The following is a 22,385-nucleotide window of genomic DNA, read 5'->3' as shown; positions in this document are numbered from 1 at the left end:
ATGGCCATTTTAAGATAACCCTTCAAACTGCCAAATGGCTTCTGCGGGTCCCACTTGGGAAAGTCGGTTCCACGGACTTTCAAGGGGTATAAAAATCCCATAAACCCAATTTTTTCAAAATTTTACATTCTCATGAGTCCTAGAAACCTCCTAACACATCCCCCAAACATTTATAGCCCATTAAATCAAGGATTTAACAAGATTACATAAAACTAGTCCATGAAAGGTGACTGTTCCTGCTTCTACTTGATGTTGTGGTGAGTTTGGTCTTGAAGAAAGTTCATATGGATAAAGTTCTTCAATTATAAGGTATTTTATTCATCCCATCTCCTATGTTGAGTTGATTTGAAGGTTTAGCAAGTCTTAAAGGTTAAAATAGTTATAGAGGAAAGGTCATAAAGTGTTGTGTTGTAGTTGTTCTGTTTATGGACTATTTTGAGCATGTTGTGGCCGTGTAGTTGGGATGATTTACACGTTTATGTATGGTATCTAATGTTGTTGGTGTGTTGATGATATTATTCTCCTTGATTGGGAAGAAAGGAAGTGTATATTGTTGTTGTATGTTAAAAAACATCATGTGGGATGTTTTATGGAATATTTTGGTATTGATGATGATGTTGTTGATATTAGTATTGATATTGTTGTTTTTTTGTTGGTATTGTGATTTCGGGCTAGGGATATAAACAAGGGAGATGCTGCCCGAATTTCGGCAGATTCTAAAGAGGATTAATTTGAGGGCTTAAGACAAGCATATGACGATAGGCCTAACAATAATATGAAGTCTCTTGAATGTAGATTTATGAGCTTGGGAGGATAAGCGTTAAATAGTTAAAGTTAAGGCGGCCGGAAAGGTATGTAAGGCTAGTCCCTTTTTTTCTAAAGGCATGAATCCTACGTTACGATTCCATATATTTCTTCCATAACATCCTTGTAAACCAAAAGCTAGAAGTTCATGATTCTCAAGGTTTTTAGGATATTAAAGACAAGATGTTTTCTATGAGGACCATGATGACAATGATGACTTCTTCCTTGTGAATCCATACATGTCTTCCATAACGTCCTTATTTACAAAAACTAAATATTCATGATTCTTAAAGTTTCTATGATACTAAAGATGATTATGTTTTCATGATGAAAATGATGATGATGATGATGATGATTCCGTTTCTAGAAGTTTCAAAGTTTATGATTTTAAATGCTATGATCATATTATTGAGCTTATTTCATGATTTCCTTGATTTTATTCATTGTTGTTGTTCTCACCTTATAATCATTGTTCCTTAAAGGTGAGATATAACGATGATGATTGTTCCATAATATAAATCGGGGGTTGCTAACCTTACGTCACTCCGATAAAGTGGTAACTTTTATTTGGGCTCCCATGCATGCTACTTATATTATATATGTATATGATGTATATATATGTATATAGGGGAGATGGGAAAAGGGCGAGGCATATATACGCATAGCCACCTGATCAGGTGGTATATCATGACATCGTCCAGGACGCGGGATGCCCGGATGCGAGATATATGGGTATGGATTTGGCTGCACGTTCCGCAGTAATATAATATATATTTATATATATATATATATATATATATATATATATATAAATATATATATTGGATTGGGCTGCATGCTCCGCAGCAATATAAAATATTTATGGATCGGGCAGCACGTTCCGCAACACTATTATGTTATACAAGTATGAGAAAGGTTTTTATAACAAGACTAAGCATGCATGATATTCGCTCTAGGAGGCAATCAGACATACATGTTATCCTTATCGCATGTTATGTTCTATATTTCTTATTATGTTGTTATTCATGTCTTACATACTCAGTAAATTGTTCGTACTGACGTCCTTTCTTGTGGATGCTGCGTTCATGCCCGCAGGTAGACAGGTACACGGATTTGACCCGTAGGTGATTTATCAGCGGATTCTCAAGAGCACTCCACTTACTTCGGAGCTTCAGTCTATTGGTATTGGTCCTTATGGTCACCTGTATTCTATGTAGAGGCTCGTAGACATGTGTGTTTAGTTAGACCTTTCATAAACCTACCGGTCAAAATCATTGTATAACATTTTAGTAGCCTTGTCGGCTGGTGATGATGGACATAACTGTTAAAGATTATATAGATATGTGTCGTTATATTGTGATATATGTCGTTACAGATCATGATATCCAAGAGCTATCTTTATGGTCCAGCCAGAAATATTTATGAGATGTATGTTTAGAGGTGCTCGGTGTGTTAGCTCCGGGTGCTCGTCATGGCCCTCTGGTTGGGTCGTGACAAAGGCAGCCTAGGTAGAGTACCTTCAGATGCTTTCTTGAAATATCCAGAGTATAGCTTGTTAGTATCTTTCAGCTGTTACCTTGCCTTACATATTCGGTACATTATTCGTACTGATGTACCTTTGTCGGGGCGCTATATTCATGCCTGCAGGTACTGATCGCCAGACTGATGAACCTCCCGAGTAGGCAGAATCAGATATCAGCTGATTAGTGAGCTCCCTTCTTGCTTGGAGTTTCCAGGCCCTCGGAGTCTCTCCTTTTGAATTTTGAATGTATGGTGCAGTCACTCGTTTCCTAAAGGCTTGTAGACGGGTCTTGTATGTATATAGTATGTCGGTGTGATAGCCTTGTCAGCTAGTACATATGTATGTTTGGACAATGTTGACTTTGTACATTCATAGCAACCTCGTCAGCTTGCCCAGTTGTGTATATATATATATATATATATATATATATATATATATATATATATATATATATAAACTCATTGTGTATGCGTGCCCAGTTCAGACGAGATAGTTAATATCTATACGCGTGTCCAAATTTCGGGTGGTGGGTATTGTCTGTGTGCAGGCCTTATCAGATGTTTCAGATTTATAGTGGTTCGCTCGGGCCCAGTTTGGCACCGAATGGCGGTCACGCCGTGTTACACCTCGAAATATTTCATGTCATCATGTGATAGATAGACTAACGCAGGGTGAGATATATACGATGTACCTACAAGTAAGATAGGTTACTTGGCGATTCTAATTAAGATTCCAAAGACATTCGAGGCAAGAGAAGAAAGTTCGTTGAGGAAGGGAAGGTATAAGTCGAGTTTTGGAAAGGCTTTGCAAAGTACCAAGCTAATGTTGGTTTGAGAAAGAGTTATAGTGCTCCTTAGATTGCTAATGAAGTGTTAAATAAGTGTTAAGAAGGTTCCATAAGGATTAGAGATCAAACAAAACGACAAGGACAAGTTGGAAAAAGGGGTGAGTTATACGACCCATTATACGGTCTGTATAACTTTATACGGTACGTATAGTGGTTCGTATAACCGTCATAGTGAGGGGTGATCGTTGGGGGTATTATACGGTCACTTATACGGACTGTATAAAATCATATGGAACGTACAAGGTACCGTCTAATGGTTGCAGAAAGGATGATTGTTGGTGCAATTTCACGGTCACTTATACGGACCGTATAAGTGTTCGTATAATCCATGATGGGTCAGATTTTCCTAATTATAAATATAAGACCCCAAGTTATTGTTTTCATTTCTCATTTCCTCCACACTTCTTTAAAGCTCTATAACACTCCATATATCTTATGAACACAAATTCTAGAGAGATCAAAGATCAAATGCCAAAAATTAGTGAAATCAAGTGCAAGGATGCTAACTAGGGTTGATGGAAGCTAGAAATTTCTTTGGAAGTGAAGTTAGGGTTTTCTTCAAGTGAAGAATTTCCATCCAAAACCAATTCCTACATAATCAAAGGTGAGTTTTATGTTCATTTCATGCTATTAAGAGTATTGAATGGTTGAAAGATGTATTATGGAAGGAAGTAGAAAATGGAGTACAAATATGAGAATTGTGGCATTCTTGAGTGGTAATTTGATTTGAATCATAGTTCTTGACATGTTATGAGTATAATCTTGTTATGAATGATATTAAGAGTGTTGAAGAAGTATTATATGTGCATGAATACGATGTTGGGTGATAACCATGGTTAGGGATGACTTGAAGAGGGATTTTGAGAATTGAATAATATCTAGCTTAACAAGATTATTGATCGTGATATTGTGAATGTTGTTGTTGATGTTTGGGAGTTGTTATATTATATGGAGAAATTTATAGAAACAAAGTAAATTCTACCCAATTTTTATTAGCTTTTAGTCGCTTTGGATTAAGCTTATGTATATTATCGATTATCTAATCTTAGCAAGAATTCTCTTGAATGTAGAATCGTCGGCTTCGAAGGGAACCATTTAGTCGATAAAGTTAAGGAGACAAAGAGGTATGTAAGGCTAGTCCCTTCTTCTCTAAGGCATGATTCCTACAACATGACTTCCTTTATCTTTTCGTGACTCTATGATATTCCGGAAACTACAAGTCTATGATTATTAAGAGCTTCTCATGAGATAAAGATAAGAGATATTTTATGAATATGACAATGAGGATGATGAATCTAAGTCTAGGGACTCTAAAGCTTCTGATATGATAGTCTTATGAATTTGATGACCCTTATATGATTCCTCGATGTTATTCATTATTGTTAGACTCACCTTATGACGCTAGTTCCTTCAAGGTGGGACATGATGATCATGACTAATCCATAATGGAACCGGGGGCTCTCGACCTTACGTCAGCCCGATAGAGTCGTAGCTTCTACTTGAGTTCTTATGCATGCTTTATGATAAGTACATAACGATGAGATTACACCATGCCTACATCGCCGGGAAGACACTGCTATGGCGGGCGGCATATACACCATGTCTAGATGGCATGGGCAGACACCACTAGTGGGCGGCATGAGATGTTTACCCCGGACGCGGGCTAACTATGATCACACCGTACCTATATGGTCTGGCAGTTACATATTTATGCTTACATGATATGATGTTGTTCATTATATGAATTAGCATGCATGACTCCGCCTTAAGAGGAAATCAGTTACAGGTTACCCCTTTGCCTTATATTCTTGCATCTCTTTATCATGTTATTGTGTATGCCTTACATACTCAATACATTGTTCGTACTGACGTCCTTTTCTTTCTATGGATGCTATGTTAATGCTCACAGGTAGACAAGGTGGCGTCCTAGATTCTTAGGAGCTACTCAGCAGATTCACAGGAGCAGTTCACTACTCTGGAGGTGCCATTTGTTGATACATTATTTTGTGTACATAATTGGGCACTTCGGGGCCCTGTCCCGTCCTTATGTCTCAGTACTCTAGTAGAGGCTTTTAGATACGTATTCGTGGGTAGTAGTTGCCTCATGAGTATATCAGTGTATATTCTGTATATCATTCTTGCAGTCGTGAGGGCTTATGTATATTCATGTATCGTCTTGGAGATAGTGTGTGTTCAGGTTGGGTATGATTATTGGCATAATGAGTGGTGCTCGGTAGTCAGCTCCTGGTACCCGTCATGGCCCCTAGTCGGGTCGTGACACGCCACTCTAGATTTTGGGCGTGACTACCTCCTTCCATACAACGCCTCAAATAGGGCCATATCAATACTCGAGTGATAGCTATTATTGTAGGAAAACTCGGCCAAAGGCAAGAATTGATCCCAATGCCCACCAAAATCTATCATGCACGCACGAAGCATATCTTGAAGAACCTGGATAGTTGGCTCAGACTGCCCGTCAGTCTGAGGGTGGAAGGCTGTGCTAAGATCCAACTTCGTACCTAACTCATCATGCAAACAATCCTAAAACCTGGAAGTGAACGTGGTGCCTCTGTTGGACACGATCGAGATAGGAACCCCGTTAAGTCTAAGCACCTGACGAATGTAGACTTTAGCCAATTTCTTCGCATCATAAGTTATTTTCACCAGAATAAAGTTGCAAGACTTAGTCAACCTGTCAACAATAACCCGAATAGAGTCAAACTTCCCCAGCGTCTTCGAAAGACCCACCACGAAATCCATGGCTATTCTTTCCTATTTCCACTCAGGAATGGGCATCCTCTACAGTGTACCTCCAGGCTTCTGATGCTCATACTTCACTTGTTGGCAATTCAGACACTGGGCAACGAACTCTACTATATCACGCTTCATCTCTTCACTTTTAAGTTAAGTAAAAACAATGAAATAAAACTACATATGGTAGAAAACTGTGTGAATCATCAATACAATATTTGATTCACACGGTCTGCACGCTGGTTCATACAATGCGCCGCCCACTTGTAATGTTGCCTCAAATCACGATACATCTTAGTGGCACCAAGATGGATAGAATACCTCAAACTATGAGCCTCTGTCAGAATGGTCTTGATCAAGTCGCCCACACGTGGCACACATACTGGTCCTTTGATTCGCAGCATGCTCCCCTCATGAATGACGGCCTCTTTGGCCTCACCACGCAATACTTTATCACGTATTTTACAGAACTTAGAATCCTCAAACTGCTTTAGCCTTAATCTTGTCTAAAAATGACGACCGAACCTCAACATAAGCCAACACCTTGCCCGTGTTTGAAATATCCAACCTCATAAAACTGTTAGCCAAAGTCTGAACCTCTCTAGCGAACGGACGCTCAGAAGAAATCAAACGAGCCAGACTCCCCATGCCAGCTGACTTCCTGCTTAATGTGTCAACTACTACATTTGCCTTACCAGGGTGATACAGAATGGTGATGTCATAATCATTCAGCAGTTCCATCCATCTCCACGCTGATTGAACACACGCTGCAAACTGCGATAGTCTGTGGACACCTCACAATGGGCACCTTACAAATAGTGCCTCTAGATCTTCAACGCAAACACCACCACTGCCAACTTAAGATCATGACTAGGATAGTTCTTCTCATGCACCTTAAACTGCCGACGAGCATAAGCAATCACCTTCTTTTCCTGCATCAAAACAACACCCAAATCAGAGCGTGAAGCATTACAATAAACAACAAAATCCTTGCCCTCCATGGGTAATTCTAGAATCAGTGCTGTAGTCAACAATGTTTTGAGCTTTTGAAAGCTCTCCTCACACTCGTCGGACCACTGAAACGATACCTCTTTCTGAGCCAAGCGGGTCAAATGAGAAGCAATAGAGGCAAACCCTTTCACAAACTGACGATAGTAGCTAGCCAAACCCACAAAACTGTCAAGACCCAACCGGAGGGCCATGACGGGCAGCCGGTGCTAACCCACCTGGGCACCTCTTATAGTACATTCATATTCCCATCTAGGTGAGCCACATGGCCTACTCATGATTTCTATGCATCCACAATACAAATCACATCGGGAAATGACACATTTAGAACATCATCAACAACAATGCCCATGTCCATATACACAAGCCGACGTGGCTAACAAAATAATATACAAAATATGAGCCGACAAGGCTGCAAGACATCTAACCATACATAACTGTCTACGAGCCTATAAGAAGAGTATGTAACATGATATACCATGCCCATATGTATGCACACAAAAGAATAATACCAACAGCTGTAGCCCCGGATTAAATGGAGCTCCTCTATGCAGTCCCTGAACAAGAAATCTATGGATCAAGCCTGTCTCTCTGTCCACCTGCGGGCATGACGCGGCGTCCACAAACAAAAGGACGTCAGTACGAATAATGTACTGAGTGTGTAAAGCATAATCAACATCATAGTAGGAGCATAAGAAAAAGCATAAGATAGAAGAATCAGGAGGTAATAGAGCCATTTGTACCTCTAGTAGCCATCATCATATTTCCTTACTTGTCTCTCATAGGGACCTTCCATTTCTAATGCTTACTCATGTGTATATATATATTTGTATCATACCCGTCCATGAAGGTTCAGTGTTTCATGTACCCGGCCATGAGAAGGCTCGGTGTTATACATACCTGGCCCTACCAAGGCTCAGTGTTATCCGTACCCAACTGCATAGGTGCGCGCGCGATAAGTATCATACCCGGCCATATAAGCTCAGTGTTACATAATAGTCATACATACTTAGATACGTATACCTAAGAGTCCATAAGTATCATCAACATCATTACCATCATCGCTGTCATTACATCTATCCTTAGAGGATCAACTATCATATTAGAGAAGTGATAGAATCGTGAAAGTATCGAGGATCATGAGCTTTAGTAACTTTAGATATAGAGTCGTTTGGAAGACATTATGGAACTCATGAAAGGGTATATAGCAAAGGAATCATGCCGTAATGAAAGAAGGGTTAGCCTTACATACCTCTTGGTCTTCTTAACTACTTAACGTTCACCGTTGAAGCTTGAACAATCTAAATTTAGAAGGATTTATACCATGGTTAAGCCTCAATGATACTCTTAAATTCAAACTAGAATAATTCATGATCAAATGAAAATTGGGCAGCATTTACCCTATTTCGTCAACTTCCGCCGTATTACAAAACAAGTCCCAAACATCCATTATAACACCCACAATATCATAATCAAGTAATCACATTCCATTAAGCCTTCAAAATTCATTCTCATACTCAACTTATACTAACAACTTCACACCCATTCTTAGCACATTTTCATACAATGCTTCCTCATCATTATTTCTACCTTCCATAACAAGATTATACCCATATCATTGTTACACCTGGAAAATTTTCCGTTGATGTACAGTGAATAGGCTAGCGAAGGGCACGACGTATATGATGTTTTGATAAGTAAGAGATAGCATTTGATGATCCTAATCGAGATTCAAAGACATTTGACGTAAGGGAATAAGGTTGTCAAGGAAAGAAAGGGATGTGTTGTGTGTCGTGTAAGAATTATGAGCGACAAGTTAATGATGGCGTAATGATGTCTTGGAGAAGAGTGATAATGTCCCTTAGATTGGTATTGAGGTGTTAAAAAAGTGTCAAGAAGGTTCCATAAGGATTGAAGATCAAACGAGTCGACGAGAACGAGTTTCGGAGAATTGGGCATTATACGGCCAAACATACTGGCCGTATAAAACATACGGACCGTATGTCCAGCCGTATGTCTTTCCCAGAATAACGGTCCTCACTGGACCAGATCTATGGCCAAACATACGGTCAGTATAAATTATACGGACCGTATGTTGGTCCGTACAATCTGGTCGGGACAGATTTTAAGTGTTGATATAAGGACCCTTTCTTATTTATTTCATTTCATTTTCACTTCTCCACACATCAAGAACACTCTAGAATTATCTCTACTCTTCAACCACAAGAAACCAAGAAAAATCCATGATCAACTCCATCAAATGCACAAAATCAAGTGTATGAGACCTATCAAAGTTCATCTAAGCTAAGAAATCCCAAGGGAAGTGGGCTAGGGTTTTTCTGCAAGAAGAGAATTCCCACTCAAGGCTTATTCTTCCATTATCTAAGGTGATTTTCATGATCATTCCTTGTTGTTTAAGGTGTTGAAAGTTAAAAACATTTGTATTGTAGAAAGATAAGGGAAATGGGTCATGAATGTGTGAATAGTGTCATTGTTGAGTAGTAGTTTGGGGTGAATAATGAATATTAGTATGTTGTGATTGTAAGTATGTTGTGAACGACATTTAGAACATGGAATAAGTATTATATGTGAGAAAATGCAATAATGAACTATGACCATCATTATGGAGAAATTGGAGTGAAATGGTGAAATGTGGGTAATGTAGATGAATGATGATTGTTGTTTGCAATATTGTGAATGTTGTTATGAATGTTTGGAAGTTGATATAGAATATGGGGAAAGTAGTATAAACAGAGGAAATGCTGCCCAATTTTATTTAGCTTTAGTAAGCACGTTTATGTAATCGATTAGCTAATGTTAACGCGAATTCTCTTGAAGGTAGAAATGTGGGCATCGAAGGAGAACGAGCAAGCGATAGATTAGTTAAACGAAAAAGGTATATGAAGCTAGTCCTTTCTTTCTATGGCATGAATCCGATGGCATGATTTTTCCTTCTTCTCCATGAATCCTCTATATCCGATAAAGCTAACAGTCTATGTTCACGAATATCCACATGAGATTAGAGATACATTACGAGCCCAATAATGATGATGATGAGTTAAGTATAAAGATTCTAGAGTTCATGATATGATGTTCCTATAAAGTTAATGATGTTGTTTATTGTATACACTCACCTTATATACTATTTCCTTCAAGGTGAGGCAGAATACGTATAAATGTTCCATAATGGAATGGGGGGTTCACGACCTTATGTCACCTCGATAAAGTATAGCTATCTTTGAGTTATTATGCATGCATTATGATGAGTACATGTTGATGATATTAGACCGCGCCTATATAGCCGGGCAGCACCGCTAAGGCGGACGGCTTATAGATGATTACACTATGTCTATATGGCACGGGCAGCACCACTAGTGGGAAGCATGAGATGGTACCCCGGACGCGGGAGGCCTGGACACAGGCTAATGATTATCACACCGTACCGATATGGACGGGAAGCTTATACGTTTATGCATACATGATATAATGATGATTATGAAGTAAGCTAGCATGCATTATTTCTTTTATAATTGACAGTCAGATGCAGTTGTTCCTTATTTGATACTTCCTTCATCTCATTGACGTATTATTATTACTTATGCCTCTCATACTCAGTACAATGTTCATACTGACGTCCGTTTTCTTTGGACGCTGTGTTTCATGCCCACAGGTAGACAGGGAGGTGAGCTTGATCCAGACTCGTAGGAGCTGTTAGCTGTCTTGAGAGGACTCCATTGTTCCGGAGGTGCCTTTTATTATTCTTTTATGTACATATGTATATTTTGGACATGACGGGGTCCTGTCTCGTCCCTATGTCTAGCACTTTAGTAGAGGCTCGTAGATACGCAGGTGTGGGTTATATGGTCTCACGATGTTGCTATTATTTTGGTAGCCGAAGGGCTTATGTGTATAAAAGTGATTATATTTCCAACGGAGAAATGATTTTTTCTTATGAGTTGAGTATGATGAGTAATATAATGAGTGGTGCTCGGTGGTTAGCCCTGGGTACCCGTCACGGCCCCTAGTCGGGTCGTGACAATCATACTAAGAATCATGACACAAGTTAGCTTACTACTCAAAAACATCATAAAAGTTACATTTAGCCTTCATTTTCTACTTTCTTCTTCTACCCAAGTTGTTCAACAATCAAGCATTCATGATAACATGAAATAATCATGAAAACTAACCTTATATCTCATGAGAATGAGCTTTGGAGCAGCTATTAACTTATGTGAAAACCCTAGCTTCAATATCCAAGAATCTCTTGTAGTCTACTAACCCTATCAAGACTTCTAATACATGGGTACCTTGATTCTTGCCTCTTGATCTTTGTTTTCTCTTGGGTTGGAGTGGAATATGCTTGGAGAAGGTTTTGGAGCTCTCAAGACTCGTGGAACTATGAAAAATGAAATAAAAGAACAAGGGCCATCTATATATACAAAAAAAATAAAAATCTGCCCGATAGACTTATACGGACCACTTATACGGCCCGTATAACATTATACGATCAGTATAAGTGGACCGTATAACACCACCATGGAAACACCCCTTTCTGTGAAGGTCATGTTATATTGACCCTCCTTATACGGACCGTATAAGTGGTCGTGTAACTCCCAGTTATCTGAAACTTTCTCTCGTTGATTCGTTTGACTTCCAATCCTCGTGGAACCTTCTTTGCGCTTACATAATACTTCATTAACCATACAATAGGCCCTATAGAACCCTCTCAAGACATCACCAAATGGATATTAGCTCAATTATAGAGAAAACCTTTCCGAACACGACTTACATTTCACTTCCTTCAACAAACTAAATTTCACATATTTGTATGACTTCAGAATCTTATGGTGCGCACTTTAAGCTATCTAATACTTCCTTTAATCTCGTAAGGATTTAATAATCTCCCTAAACTCATATTAGCCTATCCACAAGGCAACAAATCCAGAATTTTCGAGGTGTAACAGAAACTACGGATCTCGGTCACTGGGCCTAGCCCATTACCTGACTGCCTGAATTTTCTGAGGATCTACCATAATACCCTCCTTTAAAATAACATGCCCCAAGAAAGAAATAGAAGATAACCAAAATTCACACTTGGAGAATTTAGCATATAGCTCCTTCTCTCGCAATACACCAAGGGCAATTCTCTAATATGTCTGATGCTCTTCCTTACTCCTAGAATGCACTAGGATATCATCAATTAACACTATTACGAATGAGTCTAAATAGGGCTTAAACACACTGTTAATCAAATCCATGAACGCAACAGGGGCATTTGTAAGCACAAAAGACATAACTAATAACTCATAGTGCCCATACTTGGTCTGAAAAGCGGTTTTAGGAATATCCTCTACTTGAATCTTCAATTGATGGTACCCTGACCTTAAATCAATTTTGGAGAACACATAAGCTCCCTATAACTGATCAAAAAAGTCATCAATACGGGGAATGGGATACTTGCTCCGGACAGTTACCTTATTCGGTTGACGGTAATCAATACACATGCGCATGGACCTATCATTTTTCTTAACATACAATATAGGAGCACCCCACGGAGAGGTACTCGGGCGAATAAACACATTACTCAGAAGATCTTGCAACTGCTCTTTCAATTCCCTGAGTTCTGCTGCCGCCATTCTATAAGGTGGGATAGAGATAGGACGTGTCCCTGGGTCTAAGTCAATCCTGAAGTAAATGTCACGATCCGGTGGCATACCAGGCAAGTCCACGGGGAATACATCCGCAAGCTCGCGTACCACTGGAACCGAATCAAGGGATGGAGTATCTGCACTGGTGTCACATATATATGCCAGATAAGCTAGACAACCCTTCTCTACTAGCTTCCTAGCACGAACAAAGGATATTAGGGAGGGGACTAAGGTTACCCTTCCACTCAAGTCTAGGTGCCTCAGGCATGGCTAGTGTAATAATCTTAGAATGGCAATCTAGTATAGCATAATGAGAGGACAAACAACTTTTACCCAATATAACATCGAAATATACCATGTCTAAGATCATTAAATCCGCCCAAGTACCATACCTCATAAAATTAATCACACGCGAAGGGTAGATGCTATCCACCACCACAGAGTCCCCAACAAGAGCAGATTCATAAATAGGGGCATTAAGGGTATCACACATCATATCCATACCCACAGCAAAATAGGTAGATACATAAGAAAAGGTAGAGCCCGAATCAAACAAAACAGAAGCCATCCGGTCATAAATTGAGATAGTACCTGTGATAACTGCATCGGAGGCCTTAGCCTCGGGTCTATCTGGGAAAATGTATAAATGACCGCACCCTCTTGTCGCCTTTGAACCAGTGCTATTACTATTACCAGTCTGAGCCCTGCCCCTGCTGGGCTTACCTGCCTGAGGACCACCTTGGTTAGGCTGGGCACTACCGCTACCCGTGGTGTGGCCGCCCCGCCCTGCTGGTGCGCTATCCTTACCCCCTCGATCTGGTGCAAACAGAGCTCAGGTAGCCTGATACTGAGTCCCCTGCCCACTCTGACTAAGTCTGGGACAATAGCTCTTGATATGCCCTATCTCACCACACTCGAAGTCAGCACGATCTAGCATAGGCTGCTGAACAGAAGCTGATGAAGCAGTGTATCCTCCATGCTGACCGGAAGCCTGATAAATATCCCCTGATGGGCCCCCAGCTAACAGCTGCATCGCGGACTGAATCAGACGCCCTGAATATACCTGTGAACTCTAACCCCTCGAGATGGAGTTGCTGAACATCCCACCCTTACGGGCCTTCTTCTCTACCTACTTCGCATGACTCTCCTACCTAATACTCTCAACAATATGGACATGCTCCACTCTCTCCTGGAATGATTCCCCAGTAGCTACAAGTGAAAGAGCCGATAACCGAAGCCCAGTGTTCAACCCCTTCACGAACCGCCGTATCCTCTCCCCCTCAATGGGCAGCAACTGAAGAGCATATCAGGATAGGGAGTGAAAACAAGACTCATACACAGCAACTGATGAATTTCCTTAATTAATAGTAGCGAACTCATTATTCCCTCAGTCCCTCAGAGTATGCAGAACGTACTTATCCAAAAACACAGGGTAAAACTGAACCCAAGTCAACGGAGGAGACCCTGCTGGCCTACACTCCACATAAGCCCTTCATTAAAGCTTGGCATCACCCAAGAACTGGAAGGTTGCAAACTCTACATCCTACTTGTCCAAGACCCCCATCCTATGGAGCCTCTCGTGACAGTCGATGATGAACTCATACGTATCCTCTGACTCAGTACCATAGAACACAGAAGGCTTCATTTTAGTGAACCTCCAAAATAGATCATGTTCCTCGCCAGTCATCACCGGCCCTGCAACTGGCCTCGGGAAGGCCTCAAAACTCGAAACTTCCTCCAAGCGAGGTGCCACTGCAGCTGCATGCTGAACCCCCAGAGCCTGTGCTCTGTTTGGACCTGGGGCTGCTACTCCTGCGCCCCTACTTGCTATACCGACTGGTATAGCTCCGGCCTATGCTAACCCATGCAACCAATTCAGCACCTGTGCCATAGCATCCGGTATACCCTGAGCTGCGGCAGCTCCTGGCGAAACTGGTACTGCTGCTAACTGGGCTGGTGTGGCTGCATCTCCCGCTGCCTCATTAGGAACCACTGGAGGCACAAGGTCAACCACTGGGATGCCGCCCCCAACTGGGGTTGCCCCTCTGCCAGCTCCCCTGCCTTCAGCTCTACCTCTAGTTGCTGCCACACGTGTTCTCACCATCTGCGAGAGAATGAAGGATAGTCAGATACCTATTTGAATCAATTAGCACGAAAGAAAGAAAGAAAAGGGAGTTTTCCTAGTGAAAGAAAGAAAAGAGAGTTTTCCTAGTGCCCGGTAGCCTCTCGAAGATAAGTATAGATGTCTCCATACTGATCCGCAAGACTCTACCAGACAAGTCCTTGTACGACGAGATCGACGAGCCTAAAGTTCTGATACCAACTCTGTCATGACCCATACCGCCGTGACTGGCACCTAACTAAATCCTAGTGGGCGAACCAACACACAAGACATCTATCCATTCAGATCCAATTTTATATTAACCAAGCTAATAAGTTATTACGCATTTAAACATCAAATGAACAAAATAAGTCATGCCATAAAATACTGAAATAAGTGCGGAAGTTCTAACTATTACAAAATCCCCAAAATCAAAAAGTCATCGTACAAGACTCTAATCTAAAACATGTCTAAGGAATGAAATCTAACTAATAAATATCCATAATGTCCAGAATAAGAAAAGACATCATAAGAAGAAGATCTTCGGGCGGCCTGGCATGGGAAGAAGCTTACCCTAAATCTATCAGCAAACGTCCACCACGCTAGATGTGAGGGCGGGTAGCAGTCTCTGTATTAAAATTTGCACTCAAAAGAGTGCAGTAAGGTAGTATCAGTACAAATACTATGTATCGGTAGATATCATAGGCCGACTAAGATTAGTATCATGCATATTTCATAAAATCAATAGAATAAACAAGTCAGTCAACAGATATGAATATCAATAAAACAAAGCAAGTCAACCAAGGATAATTACAATCAAATCACCAAGATGTCAAGAATCACAATCACGTAAGCCACAACGAAAATAAGTTTACCACAATGACCACACTCACTATACACACATGCTAACTGATGTCATTACTCAATAGTCATGACCTGCAGAGGACCCATGGTGTTCATGTACCACTAGTTTCGGATTTACTCCTCGGACCCGAGCACAAACCTCCGCTCCGAAATGAACCTCGGACATGGGACATATCAACGTATCTCTTATTTCCGAAACTAACCTCAGACCACGAGCCCATAATCTAGGTCACATGTGTGCCTTTCCATACCTTTTTACAGGATAATGTTTCTTACCTTCTCATTATCAATACTCAAATCATTTTTTCATGTCACAATATCGCCGAGAAGATCATATTAGCTTCTCATCACAACACGTCCATTGTATATTTAACACACAGGAATAGTGGCACGAAACCTACACAATCACTCAATCACATTCACATAGGGCCACACAATATCATGCATGAAAACTAAAAATGTTTTCTCCTAAAGAATTGACAAAACATATAATCAACTAACCAAAGGCTAACTCGAGTAGACCGTAACCTACCTCAATGTAGAGCTGGGACAACACAAGTCACTCCGCTATAGCTTTTCCTTTCCTTAAAGACTTAGAATGCTCAAAGTCTAGAAATAAAAGGTTCAATGAGCCACAATTACTCAAATCACAAGTACCAATTCAAGAATACCCTTCCTATTTTTCCCATTCCAAGGGGTGGATGATTTTCTAGGTGTTAAGCAACCTATCAAGGGCCTTAGTGATAATTAATCATCAATTCATAACCATTTTTTATCCACATTCCCACTACAAGAAGTTTTTATGGTCAAGACCCTTTTTTTATAGAACCCTAGGTCTCTATTCAGTTAGTTTATAACTCTAAGTGTTCAATTCATGATTAAGAGAAACTAAACCAGGCCTTTAGATGATAACTAAGTGATAATAACCATAACCCCTCAAGTTTCGAAGGTTTATTCATATTATAGGGTTTCTATTTCAATTTCACCATTAAAGACCCACTAAGAAGATAACAATCATGAAGGAGAATGGAATGATAGAAGGGAATAGATGGAACTTACCTCTCAAGAGTTTCTTGCCCTAGCTTGGAATTTCACCCTAAGCACTGGTTGGGAAGTGTGTTGGTGTTTTGTAAATAGAGAATATGAGATTAAGTATAAAAATTTGGGTCACTATTTTCCATCGACCACTACAGCGGTCATCACGCCGCTGCAGCGGTCCCGCTATAGCGGTCAAGTGACCGCTATAGCGAACCAAAGAGAGATCCGCTTGACCATTATGGCAGTCTGTCCACCGCTATAGCGGTGCCGTTATTGTGATCCACCGCCCGCCATAGCAGCCACCGAGAACATGGATGGCCACTGGCAGCGATCAAAGCGCCTCTATAGCGGTACTCCTACCGCCACAACGGTCCATTTTGGGTAGTGAGCTCGACTTTTTATCCAGTTTTTCCCCCTATCACCCAATATTTCATCTGAGGGCTCAAAAACACAAAACAAACATGCACATATACATAAAGAGGACCTACGAATCCATCTGTTACCTTGAAATTCTCAATGGAGTTCTAATTTTCTACGTCACTCCCCGACGGACTTAAGACAATCAAGCAATAACCACAAACAAGTCAAATTTCAACTCATAAGCTCACACGATTTAGTTTCTACTGGCTCATTCAACCCTTGGAAAGGTTACATTTAGTGGGGTGATCCTACATTTCCCATAACGACCAGAAGGGTCGTTACAACTGACCATGGTAAAAGGAATTCATACTTTTCTCATTGATCAATGTTAGTTTCTCATGTCAATTGCAGATCCATTTCAGGTTATCCAGTTCGGCTTCTTAGATTATTTTGAGTGATGGTATTTCCACATCGACATATATTACATCTTTGGTGTCGCACACTAGAAAGTAAAGGGCTGGCCCTGTTGAAGTTCGTGTCATTATGCGCTATCCTAATAAGGCATAAGGAAGCTTTTCATGCCAACACTTGTAGTTATCCATTATCTTCCTCAATATCCTCTAGATATTCTGGTGTGTGGCCTCAACAACTCTAGTCATCCGTGGTCCGTAAGCGGTGGAATTTCAATGAATTATCTTGAACTATTCATACATTTCCTTCATCAAATGGCTATCTAAATTAGCCCCATTGTTCGTTATGATGGACTCTGGTATCCCAAATCGGCACACAATATTGTTTCATATGAAGTCAACTACTATATTTCTCTTCACTGATTTGTGACATGTGGCCTCCAACCACTTGGTGAAGTAATAAATAGTGACCAAAATGAATCGATGTCCATTGAAAGAGGCTGGCTCGATAGGACTGATGACGTCCATGGCCCAAGCGGTGAACAACCAAGATGAGTTCATTTGGCGGACTCAAATTAAGTCTCTATGGATTTGGCATTAAGTCTCCCTACTACAGTTTGTTTCCATTGTCATCCAGAAATAGCCATCGCATAGAATCTTCTTTGCTAGGATGAACGATATGTAGCCCACACGTTCCTGCATATATTTCTTCAAGTAACCTTGTAGCCTCTGTAGCGCCCATGCATCTTAACAACCCAGGATCACTGGTTCTTTTGGAGAGGATCTCTTTTTTTAAGAAGAAACCATTCAACATTCTTCGGATTTCTCTTGGTGCTTTCTGGATACTCTCCGGTTTCCAAGTACCTTTTTATGTTAGAGTACCACGATTCACCATCTGTTTCTGCTTCCATGTGAGAATAATAGGCATTAATCTTTCAATCTTATCTCAAGTGCATCATATAGTGGTAAGAACGTGGCAAACTCATTTTGTGTTCTCGGTATATGTCTGAATTTGATCTTTTTGAACCTTTTGTGTGAGATGTACGTATGGCAGAATTTTAGCATTCTTCGTGGCCCATTGTCCTTGTACCTTATGGATTAGCAAATCCGAATCTCTTATCACCAATGATTCTTGTACATTCATATCAAGAGCCACTCGGAGGCCTAAGATGCAGGCTTCATACTCTGCCATGTTATTGGTACATCAAACTTGAGCTTTTCCGCCATCGGGTAATGTTTCCCAGATTTTGATACCAATACTACTCCGATTCCAGATCCTTTGGAATTCACTGCCCCATCGAAGAACATCCTCCTATAGTTCGGAGATGTCATCGACTATGGCTGACACTTCTTTATCGGCGAAATCAATCATGAGGGCCTCATGTCCTTTATCTACCAAATTGTCTACGAAGTGATTGGCCAATACTTGACCCTTGATGGCTTTTTGGACCACGTACACAATACGAATTTGCTCAACAGCTTTTGCCACTTGGCCAATTTCTCTGTGAACATTGGTTGATGGAAGATGTATTTTAACGGGTCCATTCTTCAAATGAGGTGAGTAGTATAAGATGACAAGTAATGCCTCAATTTCTAAGTGACCCATGTTAGACTCCAGCATATATTCTCAATTAGGTATAACGAGAGTAGTAGATGGCCTGCTTTTTCTTGCATGCTTTATTATGTTGTCCCAATACGTATCAAAATGCATTTTTAGATAAGGATAGCTACAATAACCATGGGCTACATAGTCCTATAGGTACCAACACTAGTAGATTAGAGAGATACCCTTTGATGGTGTCGAACGCTTTTGGCACTCCTTGGTCTATCCTGTCGATGCGTCTTTCTTCAACAATTTGAGTATAGGTTCACATATCACTATTGACTGTTCTATGAAATGATTGATGTAATTCAATCATCCTATGAATCTCATAACCCATATAAACTAAGACCTTATTCACACAGCGAAGAAAATCCGAATGGAAGGGGGCAATCAGCTGGCTGCTTCTTTGCCATGCGCTTTGCTTCACTTTTTTTTCTAGAAGAAAGAGATCTTTCTTGGTCTTTAGAAGATTTAGGTGCTTAAACCCAGCATATCGGCACTGGATCATGAAAACACGTCCACGCATTGTTTGAGCATATTTATTAGTTTTTCCTTCTGAGAAGCCGTTAGATGTACACTGACTTTTGTTCCTTTGACCATACCATCATCCCCAAGTCTACCACTTCAGTTTTGTCCTGATTTGTCTTCTACTCTTCTTCCAAATATTCCAGCTATTTGGCTAGGTTCTCGGGTAACATAGTATCCTTATCATATTCCTCATATTCTATTACACATTTTCGTGCGTTGTCATATTGTAATATAGATAACATGAGCTTAAAGAAGGTCATGCCGTGAGGTATTTAAATATTTTAATAGTCGTATGTTAACTTTTGAAGTCAAACGAGTTTTAATATGAAAGTCGACAAAGGGCGTCGCAAGTTAAGTTTGTAAATTTGACAAAATTTGGGGTCAGATGTCATAGAGCTTTTCTCTCAATATACTTGGCGTTATGGGGTGATCCACGCACCAAACTGAATTTCTATAAGTCTAGTTCCCAGTGCATCAAACCATTCATCGATATGATGTCGGACAAGGGAGATATTCGCATTTCCGTCCAAGGGTGCAAACTGCCGCGGGACAGAAAGGCATGATCGGTGGCAGCTCACTCCAAGTTATATAAAAGACCCCCAAAACGTATAGAAGCTCATTCTTCTTCATCTTCCAAACCCTAAACACTCCCTATACTTTCTCAAAAACTTCTCCATCAGTCATAAGAAAATCCATAGGCTAATCAAGTAATAAGGAATCACGTAGTACTCGTAGAATCATCGTTTCTCCTTATTTCGCATTTCGGAAGAACTCTTAAACTTGATGTAATCTTGGTGCGGGGTTTTTTTCATAAATTGAGGTATTTTTACTCATGTTAATGATCCTCCTAAACTCCTACAAGTGTTATACATAGAAATTGGAAGAAGAATACCAAAGAACAAGTTCTTAAGAATTTTTTATGAACTCTTGTGAACTAGCAAGTTGTGTGCGCTGTTTCATATGGTTTGAATGTGTTGTTTGAAGTTGTGGAGATATGGGTTGGATTGTATTGAAGAGGAGGTGTAGAAAAGTAGGTCATGGTAGCGTTCGACGGGGCAATTAAGCTACAAAGAAGTCTGTAAACTCACACCCACAAGTTACTCGATTAAATGCTTAAATGAAGGATTCTGTAAGCTATGAACTCAAAATTGATCTCAAACTGTCTGTATTATGTAGAAAGGCATTCGTAAGGAGTTCAAGAACTTGGGAGAAATATATAGCTCCACCGACGAGGTATGTAGGGCTTTCTCTTCTCTTTTGTGGCATGACTAGAACTCGACGAACATTTTATTGATACATTCATTTTGTGAAAACATAAGTCGATCATATTCTTATGTTTGAGCGGCCCTCTACTTCATATATGACTTATATTAAAGTACTGTCTATACTTCCATGTTTCTTTGGTTATTGATTGAAACGTTTTTGTTAAACTTGAGTCAACCGTATCCCAAAATGATTAAGCCTACTTCTTCTCCGAAATAGCTTGTATTAAACTTTATTCCCGCATCTTTATCTTTCTTCTCCATCACTTAAGGATGACGGACCTTCTGTTGATATATGTTTCCGCTAAATATGAGATAAATATGCTTCCTTCTGATTGACTAATCTTTATTTCATATATGCTTGCATCAAACACCTTTCATGCTTCCATATCTCTCTTCGCCACCGAATAGGAATGTTTCCGCTAAACTTGGATTGATAGTATACCATCTGAATGAGTTGAACTCTACTTCATGTGTAACTCATACCAAGTATCTTACATGTTCTCAATGTTATTGTCTCTTGAATTGAAAGGTAAAGAACGTAGTGACAATAACGATAGTTAGGGAATAACGATGTCACTCTGACTCTTTCTATGATGTCTCTTCTGAGGTTGGTTTTGCACTGCACTTATATATATGTATCAATTTTGATTACCGCGCTGTGCTATAGTCGGTCAGGCAGGCACGTAGATGTGCACCTAGATGTATTTCCTTCATTACCGTGTCTTGTAAAAGATGGTCAGGCAGGCACGTAGCTGTGCATACCCCTGATCAGTTGGGCAGACACTTACCGCGTCCTATATGGCTGGAGTGTTATGATGAGCTCAACACACAGAGGGATTTATTATTATATGATATTATATATGCCTCCACCATAAGGAATAATTTTACGTTCATGCATTTATAGTCATAATGTATTCTCTGGATACCCGCAGTGGCCTTATTCTGAGTTTGAGGTTGCCTCTGTACCTCTTTCTCATGTTATTACATTTTATATGCTTATTCTTACTGCCTTACATACTCGGTACATATTTCATACTGACGCCCCTTTTTTTTCGCTGTGTTCATGCCTACAGGTACAGATAGACAAGTTGGTGCGCCACCCCAGTAGGGTACCAGAGTTCAGCAAATGATTGTTGCACTCCATTTCTGCAGAGTTGTTGGTCAGAGTCTTGAGTAGGGATATATATATATATATATATATATATATATATATATATATATATATTGTCACACCCTAATCTTGATAGGGCATGATGGGCACCCGACCCTTATTTAGGGCCTAGCGAACCCGCTGACTCTTATTACACACATAATCTCTTTGGACTCTTAAATCAAATAAAAATGAAATACATAGTAAAGGCTTTCAGAAACATTCTTTTCGTCGTTCTCAAGTCAAGTAAAATCTGTAATCATATGGAATTTGTAACATAACACAAAATGGTACATCGGCTTGCAGAGCCGCTTACAAGACTGACCACCCACATACGTGACTCTGTCTGCAAAGTCTCTAACATCACTCCGGAATCATAACATGTATACTATGACTCGGCAACACTCCGGAAGGAAATGGAGCTCGCCAATCCCGCTGGAACATCTTCTAGCAATGTCTTTTACTCATCTGTGTGTACCTGCGTGG

This window comes from Lycium barbarum, chromosome 1, assembly GCF_019175385.1.
Source record: "Lycium barbarum isolate Lr01 chromosome 1, ASM1917538v2, whole genome shotgun sequence".
NCBI classification, from domain to species: Eukaryota; Viridiplantae; Streptophyta; class Magnoliopsida; order Solanales; family Solanaceae; genus Lycium; species Lycium barbarum.
The sequence above is the reverse complement of the archived record's forward strand: the minus strand, read 5'-3'. Positions refer to the sequence as shown.